Source organism: Rhinolophus hipposideros (assembly GCF_964194185.1).
Source record: "Rhinolophus hipposideros genome assembly, chromosome: 8".
NCBI classification, from domain to species: Eukaryota; Metazoa; Chordata; class Mammalia; order Chiroptera; family Rhinolophidae; genus Rhinolophus; species Rhinolophus hipposideros.
The window spans coordinates 32,916,623-32,934,715 of NC_138054.1; the positions used below are offsets into that span (position 1 = coordinate 32,916,623).

At 38.2% G+C, this 18,093-nt stretch overlaps 1 protein-coding gene across 2 annotated transcripts in view; it reads left to right on the forward strand.

Moving 5' to 3' along the window:
- The first annotated feature begins 2,986 nt into the window (after positions 1-2,986).
- TTLL7 (tubulin tyrosine ligase like 7) overlaps positions 2,987-18,093 on the forward strand; it is a 123,324-nt gene continuing 108,217 nt past the window's right edge. The window contains exons 1-2 of one of the 2 annotated variants that reach the window (XM_081056560.1): positions 3,076-3,268; positions 7,559-7,675. The gene's annotated coding sequence lies outside the window, so the exon portion shown is untranslated. Of the gene's footprint in view, positions 3,269-7,558; positions 7,676-18,093 lie in introns of both variants that reach the window. The other variant, XM_081056559.1, reaches the window with a different exon arrangement.

The following is an 18,093-nucleotide window of genomic DNA, read 5'->3' on the forward strand; positions in this document are numbered from 1 at the left end:
CAAATGATAGAAAACAATTTGGTATATATTCATCAGAAAGGTGCAGAACATATATGAACAAAATTATAAAAATATACTTGGGAATTACAAGACAAAATAGGAAAAAAACGGAAAAGTCTTGTTATCATCTTGGATGGAATGTTACTATTATAAATGGCAATTTTTCAAAAATTAATGCATACATTTAATTCTGTCCTAATTAGACTCTTAACATCACTGCTTAAAAAGGGTTTAACAATCATCCTAAATTTAACAATTATATCCCCTCCCCCCAGTCTCCCTCATTATGACAGAAAATCCTCAGCTGTGTCTCCCAGGTGCTCAGAAACAATTCCACTCATGTTCTACTTCTCTACACTTCTTGTCAAGTTATCTTGACCTGGTATTGGTCGCCAGTGTCCTTTATGAGAATAGGCCTTTGCTGGGCAGAGCCCTTCTGTATTGGTGGCAAAGCTGCACAGAGGTCTATGGCATACTGGGAGAGAGAATGGCCCGCTCTCCAGCTCTGTGCTCTTCTTTGTCACCAGGGCCCAAAGTAATACTTCTTAGATCCTAAATACCACAAAGTCATTTGTGAAAAGGATTTCTCAGTTTCTGGCCCTAACTTTCTTACCCAAAGGGCTCAAAACCACTGGAAAACTTTGTGGGAGAGCAGGGAATATAGGCACCACAGCACTCCCTCCATTGCTTTTTACAGTTTTTCAAGGCCACTGGCACAAAATTTCCCTTTCCTTCATTCAGAAACATACGCTCCAGTATTGTTAATTTATTCATACAGACAGATGGCTAGAGACGTCACCAGTCCATCAAGTTTATAACTGATAAGGTTCTAAATCACAGTTTGGTCTCAGGTGGACCACCTAAGACCTCATCCTCTTTTTTTATATTCCTGTCAAACAGACAGAAAATACTAATCGCAAAGGTATCTTGTCTCCTCCAGTTCTGTTCCTTCATTGCCTCTTTTTAAAAGGAAATAACTGTGCACGGAGAGAAGAATCACACATTTCTGAAGCTGAGGCCCTCCTGGCCCAGAGTCACAGCTGCCTGGCTTCACTGGGCATCGAGTGCTCAGGCTCATCAGCAACATGGAGCTCTGGGGATTTCTGCTGGGATGGTACTGATGTGTGAGTATTTATTTAAGCAGGTAACATAATAACAATGACACAACATAAGGTAACAATTTCATTTTATTCCTTATTTCTCAAAAATCTTCCTTAAGATGATGTGAGAGTTAAGGCCCTGTTACTTCTCTAAACTCTGGTAAGGTATATGACATTAGGTCCATTTAAAACTCTGAAATTGGAAGAATAATAGTATAAAATATATTATAGTAATAGTAGTTTAAGTAGTATAAAGTGTAATATAGTGTAAATGATAGTGAAAAATGATGAACAAATAGGTAATGAAGAGTTCCTCCTCACCCTCAAACGACTCTAACAGTACATTTCTGATATTGATGTTGCTAAGCTAATTCTGGGTGAAATCAAGCCTTTTCTTTCTGATCCCTATTCTTAACCTAAGGGTGGTGATGTCCATCTTAGATACTTAAGGGTCCCTTTCTCCACCATGAAACCTAGTTTTCATAAAGGGAGTTTAAACAAAAAGGAAGGATAAACATTCAAGAAATATTCAAGTGCCAATCATGGACGTGATAAGGCTTAGGTGTATGTTTTCCAGAGGCTTTCTAGAGGAAAGACACTTGTCAAAAACTCCAGGTTGCATTGCCTACTGGGCCACTCATAATCTGAGATGTGAATGCAGTACAAATCTCTGAGACCAGTTTCTCTCTCTCTCTCTAAAATTAAAAAAAAAAAAAAAGGAACAATAAACAATAGTACCAATTTCACAGGAGGTTTTAAAACAATAAATAAAAGAATAAAACTGGAAATACTCTCAGTACAGTGTTTGGTCCATAGTAGGTGCTCAGTTTATGTTAAAATTATGTTAATTTACTCAAAAGAGCACTAAACCTGTATGGAGAGAAAATGACTTTTAAAGGAGAAATTTCATGTTGTTTGGGAGGCATTTGGAGGGTTTTTTTTTGTTTGTTTGTTTTTCCGCCCTTAAATTACATGCCCTTTTTTTTTTCACCCATTCTATAATGAAAACTACACATTTGTCTCCAACTCCATCATGGTCTGAAATTAACCTGTGTCGCCTGGGCCAGGGACCACAAAAGTGCTCTCACAAATATCTAAGGGATGATAGCGTGGGAACTTCTCTCCAGTTCTATCAAGTTCATTTCACGTGAGGACACGATTCCCTCCCCGTTCCCGAGACTCTAATCTGTGAAATGGTGAAACAGTGAACCTCGAATATTTTTCAATTTCTTTGATAATCTTTTATAGATCTGTACGTTAAAATGGTTTCCTAAATCTACGTGTTCCAAACGACTGTGGGTCAACGTTTTCAGAGCTGTAACGCGGTGATTCCAAACTGTCGCTCACTCTCCGGTATCTACCAAGGATGGGGACCACGTGATTTTATTTTCTAACTTTCCAGCTGGCCTTGGGTACCCTTTTCTTCCTTACTCCACAAAGATGCTGGTGTAGGAGATCTGAGGAGTCCCTCGCAGGACTCAGGGAGCCCCGCTGAGATGCGGTGAGACGCGCACCACCAAGTGGCGCCGTAGGGCTCCACGAGGGAACAGGAGGTGGCGCGAAGCCCGGGCGCAGGCCCGCACCCTTCCGCATCTCCTCGGGCCGGGACACCGCCCCGGCGACGCCGCCCCGGCGCTCCAGTTGCTAAGTCCTCTGTTGGCCGCGTTCTACAGGCGCTCCGAGCCGGACCACGGCAAACCGGGAGGGGGGTGCCTGGGAAACCCAAGGGACTGTCTTCGGTCAACAGCCAGAGAAAGCAGTCGCTCCTCCACTGGTACCCGCGGTCCCCAAGCGCTGCCGGAGCAGAGGGTGCTCAGGATCCCCCCGGTCCTTGGTTCCGCCCAACTGCCGTCGCCCCGACGCGGGCTCGGCCCCAGCTCCGCTCCGCGCCGCGCGTCGCGCACCCCCGGTCGCAGCCCGCGAATGGTCTAGCCCGTCGGGAGCCGCCACCCCCTTAGGCAGCGACAGCTGCTCCAGCTGCTGGGGGTCGAGTGCTGGAGCCTAAGCGGTGGCTGCTGCGGGCGGCGGGCGGGCGGCGGGGGGCACCGCACCATCAGCTCAGGCTGCGACCGGGGCCGGCCTCCCGCGGGAAACCGGGACGTGCGGGAGCCACGGAGAGAGCGCTTTCAGCGGGGAGGCGAGGACCCGGCGGGGCTCGTGTCACTCGGGTGAGTACCTGCTGCCCTGATCCTCCCCGAGTCCCTCTCACGTCCCCACGTCCTCGAGGTCTCGGCCCCCACCCGGGGCGGTCACTGCTCTGCGGACCCTGTGTCCGGCCGGAGCATCAGAGCGGGGAGCTGCTGCTGTTGGTGCTAATGATTCAGCACCATTCGTGCCCCAGAGGTTCGGGCAGAGTGGGGGAGGGAAGGGGACGAGGTCAACTGCTGCGCCCTCACCTCGGTTTCTAGGCTCCAGGTAAACCCCCCGGCGGGTGGGACCGGGTGGCGTGAACAGGGAGGCTCCCTGCTGGCTTGTTCTGAAATTCCGTCCTTTTCCCGCAGCCTGGTACCAACCTCCGTGAGTGTGCAGTGCAGTCTTCACAAAGAGTGTCAGATTAGTGTCTTTTTCACACATGTGAGTGAAGCCTAGGGCCGTTCTCCATACCTCTGTTTCTCTATGTTTTGCCCTGTTGGATGTCTAATTCATGCCGTCATCCGCTTAATTTTACATTGCATAGCATTCCCCCATGTATGAGAAAGATGCTGTATCAAAGTTGTTGTGTATTCAGAACAGGTGGGTTTTGATTGGTCCTGACCTAGGAGGAAAAGATTTAAGGTAGGGAAATAATACTTTCAGAGCCTAGGCATATATGTGGAAGATGAGGAGCAGGGAAGTTAAATTATGTGCTCAAGGTCACAGAACAGGAATCTGAATACAAGTCTCCCTGACCCTGAAGCCCATGGACTTTTCACTGTATTAAGAAGTATTTTTTTTTTATCTAAGTGTACATATATATAATCTATTCAACATAGAATTAATTTTCATAGGCGTAATCTCAAACAGCAACAACAACCTATAAACTTCCTGTATGTGGAATTACTGTTCTTTTAGTATTAAAGTAAGAGCATGCTTTGAATTATGTGAAAACAACAACAGCAACATACTTTCTAAGAAAGCATATGCCAAAAGGTAATAATACTATCTAGACAACACTGCATAGGAGAGCTAGGTCATAACAGGAGATGTCCAACACATTTTTGGCAGTGATACAAGGTGGATGCTCTAGTGTTGGACAAATCAGGAAAGTTAAAAAAAAAATCTGGATATCTTTTTTTTTTTTTAAATTTTAGGAAAACAATTGCAGTAAAAACAGTTACCTAATTCATGGGGTGTGTGAATGAACTGTTTTTGTGGGGTTGTCACCCCATTATAAGGTGACAGATAAACTGACACTGATAATTATTTGATTCATTACAATTCTGTGATTTGGCATAGCAGATGATTAATTCCATTTTACAGACTAAGGTACTGAAATACAGAAAAGGTTCAAGATCACATACTTACTTGTAAGTGGTAGAATCTGGATAAGCATTGACTCTTAAAAAAAGTGTGTGTGTTGTAGCAAAATGTAATTCTGTAGAGTGGGAAACTGAATTGATTTGTTTTTGCCCTGCCCTTCAGAGTCAACAATTATATGGACCTTGTGTGCTCCTTCTGCAAAAATAATGGAAGCTAACTCTTGTTAATGTCTCAGGAGGCAGGTTGCTATAGTACAAATTGCACATGGTCTCTAAGTACTGGAATAGTACTTGATGGCAGACAGGAACATAGTCATTTTAGCTCATGGTTTCTAAGTTATTGAACCATTTGCAGTGGAGAATTCTTCTTTAAGTTAATGGGGATATTGACAGACGAAAGCCCACTGTCGAAATCAAGCCGTAAAATGTAGGCACACATTTACCTTTTTGTTGTTCAGACAAGACTGTAAGAGAAGTAGGGTCTTGTGATGAGTCTTAAGTTTGATTCCGAGGAAGTCATTTCTTTTTGTTTTTTACATGACTGAATCTTGATGAGGCATCTTGCAGTCCAATCTGTTTAATCTCAAGGGGGACAGCAGAACTGGTATGAACGAGTAGGCAAAAAGACAATACCATTGCTATTTTTCGTTTTTTAAAAGAAAGTGCATGTCCTAGGGATGGAAGGTTAGTAGGAACATTTTAAAACAGGCAACACATTTTATTTAGATAACATCACTGAGAGTGTGAATTTAATACCAAGTTGGCTTTAGATCTCTCTCTCTCTCTCTCTCACTCTCATTCACACTGTATTTGTTCAGTGAGTACTGTCTATGGACCATCTAAATTCTTGACTTCAAGGAACTTAAGTCTAGCTGGGGAGATACTTACTTACACATGAATAATTAACAAAATAATTAGAATTGGCCTAATACCAGAAAAAGGTGGTGCAAACTTAAGTGCTATCTCAATGCCTTAAGAAGAAGGAAAAATTGTGGAGGCTGGGGTCATCAGAGGTTCAGGAAAGTTGTCATGGATGGAAGTAAATTAAATAACAGAGATGGGAAGGATTTCGGTAGGCAAAAAGAAAGCCAGACAAAGAGGTTCAGCTGAGAAGTGCACATACACTGTTTGGATACATGGTGGCAAATTACAAAGAACCTTGAATATCAGGCAGTGAAATCTGTTCCTTATCTGGTAATCATAGGGAACTAGTGTAGGTTTCTAAGTAGGCCAAGTTTCTCTTTGGCTCCTTTTGCTTATATTCTCCATATTACTTGCTCCAAATGCTCTTCCAGAAAATGGAATATATCCTGAATACTGATATTAAAAGGACTAGTTTTCAACTAAACCGAGAAAACGTTTCTATGCAAGTAAAACTTTTTCCAAGAAGTTTGCCTTTTTAAAAGCTTTCCCTCTCCATTATAGAATTATGAACAATTTGGAAATTATAAGATTATAAAAAAGAAAAAAAATTCATACTAAAGTCAGCCACGATTAATATTTTGATATGTTTTCTTACATCCTTTTTTCCATGCATAATTTTAATCATGTTCTATATATTACCTTTTATATATTTTTACTTTAAATTTTATAACATTAATTTTCACTTACACTTGGACAGTGAACATTTAAACTGCTTACATAACTTTTACATTGGGTTGATCTACCATAATTTCCCAATCATTGCTCATTTTCATTCTATTATTATTGATAGTAGTAAATGACACTGTGAAGAATATATTTACTCACAAGCCCTTTTCTGTGTCTTAAAATGAGTTCCTTAGAATAGAGTCTCAGAAATAAAATTTCTGGGTTAAAGGTATGAGTTCTTAGTTTGACTTATTTTTTCTTGAGACATAATTGACAAATAACATATTAATTTCAGGTATGAAATCAAGCGAGTCAAAAGAGACTATGTACCCACCCATGTGTGCAGTGAGTCTCTGAAAACTACTGACACGGGGGCTTTGCAGTGGAGAAAGATTGGCTATTTTATTATGAATGGAGCCATCCAGGAGACCGGGAAACTAATACTTACAAGCCCAAACTCCTGGATGATTTACAGACAAAAGATTTTATAGAACAAAAATCATGACTAATTATAAATAAGGGGCTCAGTGTCCTGGGCTGTACTGATTGGTCAGTTCTTATACAAGTGTCAGCAATATGATTTATTCAGCTCCTGGCGGCAGCCTGTCCTGGTCCTACGTGACTATGGCCAGGTGGGAGAGAGGTCTGTAAGACATCTTGGGATTGTGAGTCAGTGACCTTGTTTTAAGAGCAGAAAGAAAAGAACAGCGCTATACGTTTAACGCTTAACAGGTTACATTCTTCTGGTATCTTAAGCAGAGTATACTTTCTAAACTTGCTTTAGAGGCAGGCCTATAGGCCCTAGGACATGACTACATTTCAGTGAAGCGGTGATTCTTAACAAGGGTTAATTTAATGAAGTTAACTATTAATAAAAGCTAAATTCTAATATATCTGGTCTGTTATGATTTGCTGTTGGTTTCAGGTATACAACATAATTATTCTATACTTGTAGATATTGCAAAATGATCACCATAATAAGTCTAGTTAACATTCATCACCACACATGCCCTGTTTCCCCGAAAATAAAACCTAACTGGACAATCAGCTCTAATGCATCTTTTGGAGCAAAAATTAATATAAGACCCGGTATTATATTATATTATTACATTATATTATATTATATTACATTACATTGTGTTATATAAGACCCGGTCTTATTTTACTATAAGACCGGGTCTTATATTAATTTTTGCTCCAAAAGACGCATTAGAGCTGATTGTCTGGCTAGGTCTTATTTTTGAGGAAACACGGTAGTTGTAAAATAGATTTTTCTTGTGATGCTCAGTTTGACTATTTTATGCAAGTTTTGACACTCTGCTGGATTCTGTATGTTCTCTTTGGAACATTTACATATTAAGCATAGGATGGTTGCATACTAATAATACTCAATCTAGTTTACTCTTTCAGGCCCCCTCTTCATTTGAGGAAAAAGACTCCCTAAGACTGGGAAGAAGACTGGGAGAAAGGCAGGCAATTGGGGCCACTGAGGAGAGAAGATGTAAATAAAGTTGGAGAACAGGTTTGGTGAGTGAGCAAGAGTTTATAGTCAAAGAGGGGACATGCCTGCGAGACGACTTTCTGGTCCTAATCTTGTATTTGGACCCTTCCTTCTTTCAATATCTGTCTCTTGCAAACTTCAGCTTCTTCCGTCCTCCTGTATCAGATTCCCAGGTCTCCAGCGTCAGTATCCTGCCAGTGCAATGCATATGAACTCAGTCTTGTCCGCTAATTTGGAGAATACACATAGGTGAGGACAGGCGTTCCAGACTTACCAGTTCTCAACAGAGGTCCTGGTTACAAGGTACAAGAATGTGTGATGGACAGTGAAGACTCCCCTCCCATACCCCATGCACGTGACCGGATAGGGCCGTTGAGAACAGCAGTCTCTGGAGACACATAACATTCCCAATGTCCCCTCCAGGCATTTAGATACTCCCCTCTTCTTGTTCACAATATCCTCCTTCCGAAGAAATTCCTCTTATGGAGGAGAGAGACTGTGCCTCAGTTTCCCCCATCAGTTGTAGGGACACATGGTACTATCTCCTCAGACAGGCACATTGGCCAGGTCCCTGACAGGCTTCCCCAGCATCTCACCTGGGCTTACTCCTGGTCCAGCCCCCACCCTCCTTGGAAAGCCATTGAGGCAGAGAGGCCATTAACTCGCTGAGGACTGGTGGAAGGGGAGTCGGGATATGAACATGTCTTGAGGTCATGAGTAGGGAGTAGAGAGACAGGTTCTTATACGATGTAGTCCAGGAAAATATGAAAGGAAACAATAAAAACTGAAGCATCGCATGACAAACAGACAAGAGCCCCCCCCCCGCCCCCCTTTCAGGACCTGACATGATTTCTGGTGGAAGCTGGACACTGAGGTAGGCAGAGTATTTTGGACAGAATTTGTCCTGTACTTAGTTGGGACCTATTAGTTAAACCAGTTTGCTTAATTAAGCTTTTAGAAGATGGTCAATCTATTTCTATTCCTCTTAGGCATTATATGTCAAAGTTGAACTGGGCTTAACCAATGGTTTCTCTAGGGTTAGGTTAAAATTAAAAACTTTATATTGGCTTGCCTATTGATTCTCTGCTATCTCTTATTTCCATTAGTTCCCATTTGACGTTTATCTGCTAACCTACTCCTGCCCAAGATACATATCATAGTGGACAAAGCCAAGGTGTTGGGATTGTTTAGGCTTTGGGAATGTGATAAATACATTTTTCCCTTTTTTCTTTCACTTTTTATTTGCAAGCAAGTGCTTGACCTATGTGTCTGACTCCTTTGAAGGTTTGGAGTTAAGTGTCATGTGATCACAGGGCGGGGGGTCTCTGGGGCTGAGAACTCTTTCATTTTGAAATTGATGATGTCCTTGGGCCTCTTGGTGAACTGAATTATCCGCATTGCTTGACTTTTCTAAATTGGTTATGGCACCCAAGCTTTCAGACTTCTGTGTTATTTTTGTTTCCCTGTTTCTTAGCCTTGTGAAATGGAACATTATGTTTGTCAAAGGACTATTTTGAACATTTCTCTCTTTTACCCACTACTTGGCAAAGTCTGAACTGGTGCCACATTTAATTTAATAAGATGTTAGTAGCTTGTTTTTATAAAAGTTCTCCTCTCTTTATTAGTGTATTTGCAGTGAAGTTGACTTTCTTAAGTAAATTGAGCATTTGTAGGTTTGGAAGATGGATCAATAGTGGTCCAGGCAGCAGCTTCAAGATTATTTCCAAGCTCTTGGTTGATTAGAATTTTGGGGCGGCTTAGGTATACCTCTCATTGAAGGTACTACTATTTTTTTTTAATTTTTTTTTTGTAAGAGAAGTGACGTCACTTAAAATTTATTTGTGTAGAATCTGCTTTAATTGATGTGGTTCTAAGACTAGGTTTGATTGACTTTGTAATATGAATGGCCATACATAGGGAGATTGGTAGGAAAAGTTAGCAACTGTCGATTTGCTTTAGATCATTGCATTTGATAGGAAATGTAATTTTGTTACCACCACTATCATTTAAAATCCATTTCTTCAAGGTACTTGATAAATAAAATCTGTAACGATGTGTGACATTCATAGTGATTGCTGAAAAATCAGGACAGTAATTTTAGCACACATCTCAGTTTATATTTAGAATCAGTCAGTCTGCAGTTACCCAGCAAATATGTGGTAGCTGCTCTGTGGAGAGGAAAGAGTAATTGAACACTTGCCATAATCAGTTTTATGTACATGAAACCAGATGGGGGCATTTTCATTTAGCTTTAGGTTTGATCATGTCCAAGATCATATTTAGTTACTTAGCACTCCTCAATCTAGAATGCTGAAGATTGGGAGATATTTCCTCCATTTTAATAGTGAAAAATCAAACCGGAGAGAGAGGGGAAGAAAAGAAAACAGGCAAAATTTACATGAAGGATCATAGTAGGATTAGAAACTGGTCTATAGAAACTATACCGCTTAAAACTAATTTTGACACCAGAAGCTGGTATTTACTGTTTTATGTAAACAAGAGGATAACCTTAATAACTTATTGGAGAGTTTTGATGGTTTGACTTATTTTAGGATATTTAAGGAAAAAATAACTTGTCAAACTTATTGAATACTTTTTCCTAATCTGTGACATCGACTTTTAGTCCACATTTGCTTCATCCTTGGTCGACATACACATATTTCAACACATTATTTTTGGGAAATTGAAACAGGATGTTTCTGGAACTTGCTACAAAAATTAAACGAAAATAGACATATTAAATATTAAGGGAAGTTAAAGGGAGGAATCCTGGCTTCTTAAAATCAAGCAGACGCTATATTTGTGGAAAAGCTTTTTCACTTGTCAAAAATCAATGCCAAATGAGCATTTCTGGCAGAAAGTAAAGTTTGCTGCTACATATGTAAGAGAGTTGTCATTCTGCATAGGCATGTTCTCTTTTAAAAATTTATCTTGGGTACATACGTCAAGAGCTATTTTCATCCTTGAATAAGGAATTAAAAGTTACATATGTTCTCCATTAGTTATAGTATGGCATATTTATTTCCATAATGTGCTTGAGAGTGCATCTATGAATTTTGTTTTAAGAATCCATAAAGAACCAGAATAATACATATCGGTGGAGCGAAGATCCTAAAGTGTAGATTCTACTAGGAACAAATTTAAGCACATACATTCAGCAGTATCTATGAATATAGAGAAATATAGAGATTTAGATCTCCAAGTAAAATTACCTAATGGTATTCCAGACCTCCTTGAAATAACTATGTATTCTGGTAATATGAAAGTGATCATCATGTTTTCTGGAAGAAAAAAGAAGTAACTTTTTCTTTCAGAGTAGTATAAAAATATTGTAATTTGTGTAATTATTTGGGTGCTTTCTGGCATTTTGTAGCATTCCACAAATGCAACTTTTTCTTCTAGTTAATACTTTGTAGCACTGGTGTTTGTTTTTTTTGTATAATTTTTTATTGTGTTAAAAGACACATAACACGAAATTATGTTAGCCATTTTTAAGTGTACCGTTCAGTAGTGTTAAATATATACGCATTGTTGTGAAACAGACCTACAGAACATTTAGATTTTGCAAATCTGAAACATTTCATTTTCTTTGGAGCAAATTGTAAATGATATTGCATTTTAAATTTCTGTTTCCATTTCTTTGTTTTCATATAGAAATGTAATTAGTTTCTGTGTGTTGATCTTGTGTCTTGAAACCTTACTGAACTCACATTTTGGATCTAGGATTACAGCGCCTTGGAGTTTTTGGTATGTTTTTTTTTTCTTCGTAGACAGTCGTGAGATTTTTTTCTGTTTTATGCATAAACAGTAATGTCATCTGCAAATTGAGACAGTTTTCTTTTTCTTTTCAATGCATGTGCTTTCAATTTATTTTCTTTGCCTTGTTGCAACAGCTAGAACTTTTAGTATTATGTCAAATAAGAACAGTGAGAGTAGATAGCCTTGCCTTGATCCGAATCGTAGAGGAAAATTACTCAGTGTTTTCCTATTAAGTATGATGCTGGCTGTAGGTTTTTTGTCGATGTTCTTTGTTAAGTTGAGGAGGTTCCCTTTCTATTCCTAGCACACTGTGACTTTTTATCCTGAATGGATGTCTAATTACATCAAATCAAATGCTTTTTATGCATCAATTGATACGGACATATGATTTTTTATTAGCCTGTTGTGCATTGATTAATTTTTGAACAGCAACAACATTGTTCCTCTTGGGCAACTGGTTTGTTTTTCTCATGGATGAGCTTTTCCATTAAGCATTAAACTTTTTGTGTTTCCCTCTTTGCCTGGAAGATAGAAAACTCGCTATTAAATGTGGGACCAGTCCTAATAGACATACAGGGTTTCAGAACATGGGTTTTGTAAGCTAATGTCTCCCCTAGCTCACATCATCTTATTTTTTTTTTTCTTACTGATATTCTCAGATTATTATCTCAGATCATCTCATCTTGCATGTTCACACTAACACAAACTACATATCTGCAATGCTATTTAACAAAATCTTCTGAAAACTCACCAAGGTGTACATTTTACCATGTATATAAATTATACCTCAATAAAGGACTGGGGAAAAGTACAAAAGAAAAGCCATCTATAATAAGCAAAATCAAAGGACAGTAATTCAAAGATTTTCTGTACTTTCTTAGAGTCAAATCCTGACCAATCATTCTAAATTACTTCATCTTGGATAAGTCATCACTGAGTTAATAATGTTATTCTATGTATTATAATTTATAACTTAAAATATAGTTACAGGTCTATAGACGTAGAATCCAGAGTGAAATTTCTGCTATAGTTTCTTATAAGTGGCTTCGGTATAGTGTAATATAAAATGTCCTCAACACCCTTACAGTGAAATTCAACAGTCCTTGTTGGGCTGTTTTTCATAGTGTTCTTCAATGTCAGCCCATGGTGTGACTCTGTGTCCTTGGGGGAAATAACCTCTGAAGATTTTGATTATTTTCTTCTCTAACATGAGAATAATATTTGCTTTGAATGCAGATCATAGTATGTGCTCAATAAATGATTCTTCTTCTGAAAGCAGTTCTGCTCAGGTGGTTGTTACCAGCATCGTGGCGTGACCCAGGTGAATAGCTCTCTGATGACCTGGCGTAATCCCGGGATGGATGTGACTGTGTCTCAGTGACACTCTGTCTGCTATCTTTTATGTCGCAATTCTTTCATACATATTTTTCATACCTGAGATTTATGAAGGGCAGTGCATTTGAGATTTTATTTCCTGGAAATTACCTGCTGTTACTTGTTTTCAGTTAAGTAAAGACCCCTATGATTTGAGAGTCTGCTGGGCTGAGTGACAGAAGGATTTTACCAAACATATGTATCAAAGAGAGGGCCAGGGCACCTCTGCACTAAAGTGGGCTGAAGAAATGACCTCGACATGCTTTAAAACTTCCCCCAAATCAATTTTGCATTTGTTCAAATACACAGAAGAGTGAGTGATGGATGTTTCAAACTTATGGCATGAAATGTAGCTCCAAGTGCCCATTTCAGCTAGTGCAGTATTATGTACAAATAAAAGAGGCGGAGCTACCACTTCCACCTCTGTTACCAGACCAATATATTTTTTCTAGAGTGTGTTTTAAACTATCAGTTAAGTCTCTATCAAGGGAAAGTTAAAAAAAAAAAATGTTGGGGTTTGGTAAAATCTCACTGTCAAAGTTGAAATAGGCCCTAGATGTTTTTGAACAGAGGAGTAAAATTAGTTTGTAGTCATTCTGAGCATTCTGAGACTACTAAGGTTTGCTGCCTTAGTAGTCTCCTACTGTCAGCTGCCAGAACAATGTAATGGGTGTTTGAATTTTTTTGTTTTTGTTAATTTTTTTAAATTAAAGTTTATTGGGGTGACAATTGTTAGTAAAGTTACATCGATTTCAGGTGTACAATTCTGTATTACATCATCTATAAATCCACTGTGTGTTCACCACCCAGATTCAGTTCTCCTTCCATCATCATATATTTGATCCCCCTTACCCTCATCTCCCAGCCCCCTCCCCCCTTACCCTCTGGTAACCACTGAACTATTGTCTGTGTCTATGAGTTTTTGTTTCTCATTTGTTTGTCTTGTTCTTTTGTTGTTTTTGGTTTATATACCACATATCAGTGAAATCGTATGGTTCTCTGCTTTTTCTGTCTGACTTATTTCGCTTAGCATTATACTCTCAAGATACATCCATGTTGTTCCAAATGGGGTGTTTGATTTTTAAAAAAATCTTTTGAGTCTTCGTTAGAGTAGAATTTTCTTTCATTAGTAATCCCTTGAGAATTTGCCTTAAGCACATCCTACAATCTGCACACATTTTTCACATCATTAAAAGCCTCTGGGGCTATACATGGAGGACTAACTGAGGTTCTCTGTGGTATCTGATAGCAGGCTATTGAAGCTAGTGTGTGGTTTCATCTCTGTTTTGAGGGCTCACAAGAGAAAGAACCCAGACGTTTCCTATCCAAACTAATTCAGTGAGGTCATGCTCTTAGATTTGAAGTAAATTAGGTACTTTTAATATGTGTTAAACTAATGAATGAATTAGAGTCAAATGTATATCCTAGCCCCCAGAAGTGTCTTGAAATAATATGCAACTAATTTGATAATAACATAGCCAATAACCTTTCGTATCAGAAATTTCCATTTTCATCGCTGCCAGATTAGAGTTTCCAGGTTTAAATGAGTGCTCATTTATTTGTAATATATAAATTTTATCATATAATTATTAATTAATAATTATTAATATATATTATTATGTGGTGTGTTTTAATAATATGCAAACTATAATTCATAGTTAGATCTCCTTCTCCAAATACCAAAATACCTCTTGCTTTATTGGAACGCCTTCTGGTATAATTTTGACTTAAACTGATTTTTTAAAAATGAATTATAAAATGAGTTACAAAAATCAGTTATGAAGCTATTTAAGTTTTAAATACTAGGTTTTTGCCACCTATTTATTAGTCTTGCTTCCATAGTTGAGATTAGTAATTTCTCATAGGAAAACTAGACGAGTGTTTGATTTTTGGCAAAGAGCATTTTTTTCTCTATAATATGTAGAATCTTTGGTATGCCATTCTAGAGGGTGATTGAGTCGTTTTCCTTTCTTTCTCTCTGTCTTTCTTCCTATGACTGTCATTTATGTTTCATATGCGTTTGGGATGGGGTTTTGGTTTAAGTTCCCTTTGTTAGGCTGTATCCTCTAATTGTGGGTACTTGTTTGTGAGGAGCCAGCTAAATGGATTGGGAACATGAGGAAGAAAAGCTTCTCTGGTTCATGTGGTCTCCTGGGGACATCTGTAACTCCATCTCCCTACCGGACTGGTGTCTGCAGCATTTTTCCCTGATGGTCCACTTAAGCAGCTACCTCGGATTCTGTAATAGATGAAGGGTTGCTATTTTGACTCTGTGCTGTTTAGTTATGTATTTGCTATGTGAGATAGATATTATATAAAACCCAATGGACTGAAACGAGGAAAATAGGAAACAGTTTGTTTGGTTGTAGGCTACCTGGAGGGATTATCTTCAAAGTACAAACTTTTTAGCATAGTATAGGTGAAATGGTCACATAGCCCTTGTTAATGGAATTAAATGAACAAGGAAAACATTGCTGTCTTCTAAAAAATGCCTAAATTGTCCAGTTTCGGGACCACAGTATGGCTTTGCAAATTATTACTGGCACTGTCCCCTGCTGGCTCTTTTTCTGGGCTGAAAGAACCACGTTTAAACTGAAATTCATCTGGAGCAAACTGAGTTTTGTCTATTCTAGTCCTTCTGACTGTGCTCCAAGGGGAACTATTTGGCACACGATCAGTTTTTTACCCTCTTTGGACATGCTCAGCACTGTAGATGCTGCAGCCTGCTTTTCCCGAGATGAATCAGCGATGCCGTCTGCCAGTCTGCTCCTGCTACGGTTGACTGTTGGCTCTGATAGTTGGGCTGGTAGTGTTCAGTGAAGCTGCATAAATAGAAGATCATAAAGTCATTTAATTTGAGCCCAAAACTTGAAACAAAAAAATGGTATGTGATTTTGACATTTTAAGATTGAATAAGTTTGTAACTAGGAAATTTGAAGGTTAACATTGCAGGAGTGAAGACTGGCAGAATTTTTCACATGGATTCCCGAAATAGATTTTTATGGAGCATGATCTCTGGCATGCTTTCAATTTTAATTCTCATTTCTGTGCTATTACAGTTTAAAATTGCTTTCTTCTAATGCTAAATAATTTTAGTTCTATTTCAAATTTATGTATCAGTAAGTATCTGATATTTACTATGTAATATCTGTTAAAGGTGTTACTCAAATTACTATGATAATATTGGACTTTTGTCTGGTTAGGGATATAAGATTAAAACCATATATTTGTGTATATATGTATATGTATGTATATATAATATATATATTTTAAAATACTTTTTTAGTCCCAGTAGTTCAGTAAAGTTAAGAAATGGGAAAGACATGATAAAATGCCTTTATTTATTAATATAGACAATGAAAAGAGTTTGATGGTGTTGAGATCAAGAGAATAATGGTTACTTCTTCCCTTTTGACTGGTGTTTTAGCAAAAATGTTTTTTTTTTCCCCATTAGCCTTCATAAAATGGAAACTAACCACAATTTATTTAGTTTATTTTATTTGGTAAGTGTTCAACAAATGTATTTAGTTAAAAGCTAGTATGGGAACAGGAATAGGAAGAGTCAATTTAGTATTAAAATAGAAAGACTAGGCTGGTATAACCCATCAATGTAGGCTAATCCAGTAGAGCTACTTTCAAAGTTTATCTTCCCTCTCCTTTGATGTAATCTTTGGCAAAGCAGAGCATCATCCAGACTTGGTGTGGATAAAGTAGCTATTAAAGTAACTCTAATGGTATTTGTGATCATTCAGAAAAATGGAAAATGTGATTCATTCTTAATTTAGATTTTGTATCACTAAAATTTCATGAGTAAAATAATGGAGAGCTGCTGTATCCAATTAAAAAAAATAATTTCCACTATGTATCAGGCTCTGTGTTTGGCTCACATTGCTCCGAGAGACACTGCCCTTTCAAATAAAGAACTTTAGAGCAGATGCTTTAAAAATACAATCCAATGTGGTAGACACTGTCATAGTGGTGATGCACCCAAAGGACAGTTAATGCTGCCGAGGAGGTAGAAGGAAAGACCGGGTGGCTAAGCTGAACTTGAATGCTGGGTAGAGACGGAAAACCTCACAGGATGAGAGGAAAACACAAGTAAGTGTGTGCAAATTAGAACACGAATAATATTTTCAGGGTTTTCTTTTTAATCTCATGCTTTTATCTCTAGTTAGAATATGTTTCAGACATATTTAGTTGTAATTCTTGATAAGAAATATGATTTATTTCTTGTCAGTATACACAAACACACACACACACACACAGGAATAAAACTTTCAAATCTCAATACTTAACAGTTAATACTTTTCCTACTACATGCAATGCCTCCTGGCACTATTATTATTTTCATCTAATTTATTCTATCATTTCATTTAAAAATGCTTATTCAGGCTCACTAACTTGATTTCATTACCCTACTAAGTCCTAGTCTGTATTTAAAAAGATAACAAACAAAAATCTGTACTAGAGCTCAGGATTCGTAGTGAAGTCCCTTCCATACCCAATGTGCATATTTGCAAAGAAACTGTTTGTCTCTTAGCAGGGTTTCAAGATTATAACAAATTACTGATCACTCTAGCATATTTGCAGTTTAGAAGGCAACATGGTATATAGTATGCAAAGGTTTTGAGAGTCGGACAGACTTGTCCAAATCTTTGACAAATTACTGAATCGGAATCTGTTTGCTCATCTGTAAAGTAGAATTACTAAAACAGTCTATTCGGACTAAATGAAATAACACATCTATTTAAACAGTGGTTCTCAAACTTGGCTGTTACATTTAAATCACATGGGAGCTTTAACAAATTTATGTGTTTAGGCTGCATTCCATACCAATTAAATTGGAATGCTTGGGGCTGGGGACCCAGGCGTGTTTTTTTTTGTTTTGTTTTTTTTTTTTGTTTGTTTTTTTCCTTTTTGAAACTTTATACTCCTTAAATGCCAAATCTCTGTGTCCCTCACTCCAGCTCCTGGCAACCACCATTCCTCTCTCTGTTTCTACTTGTTTAAATATTTCAGATTCCTCACAAAAATTGTCTCATGCAGTATTTTCTTATATGACTGGCTTATTTCATTTACTATAATGTCCTTAAAGTTCCTCCATATTGTCACATATGGCAGAATTTCCTTCTTTTATTTAAAGCTGAATAACATTCCATTGTATGTATACAGCACATTTTCTTCATCAAGTCTTCCATCGATGGACATTTAGATTTACACAGCTTGGCTATTGTGGATCATGCTGCAATGAATATGCAAATATCTCTTTGTAATCCTGATTTCAGTTGTTTCGGTAAATACCCAGAAGTGG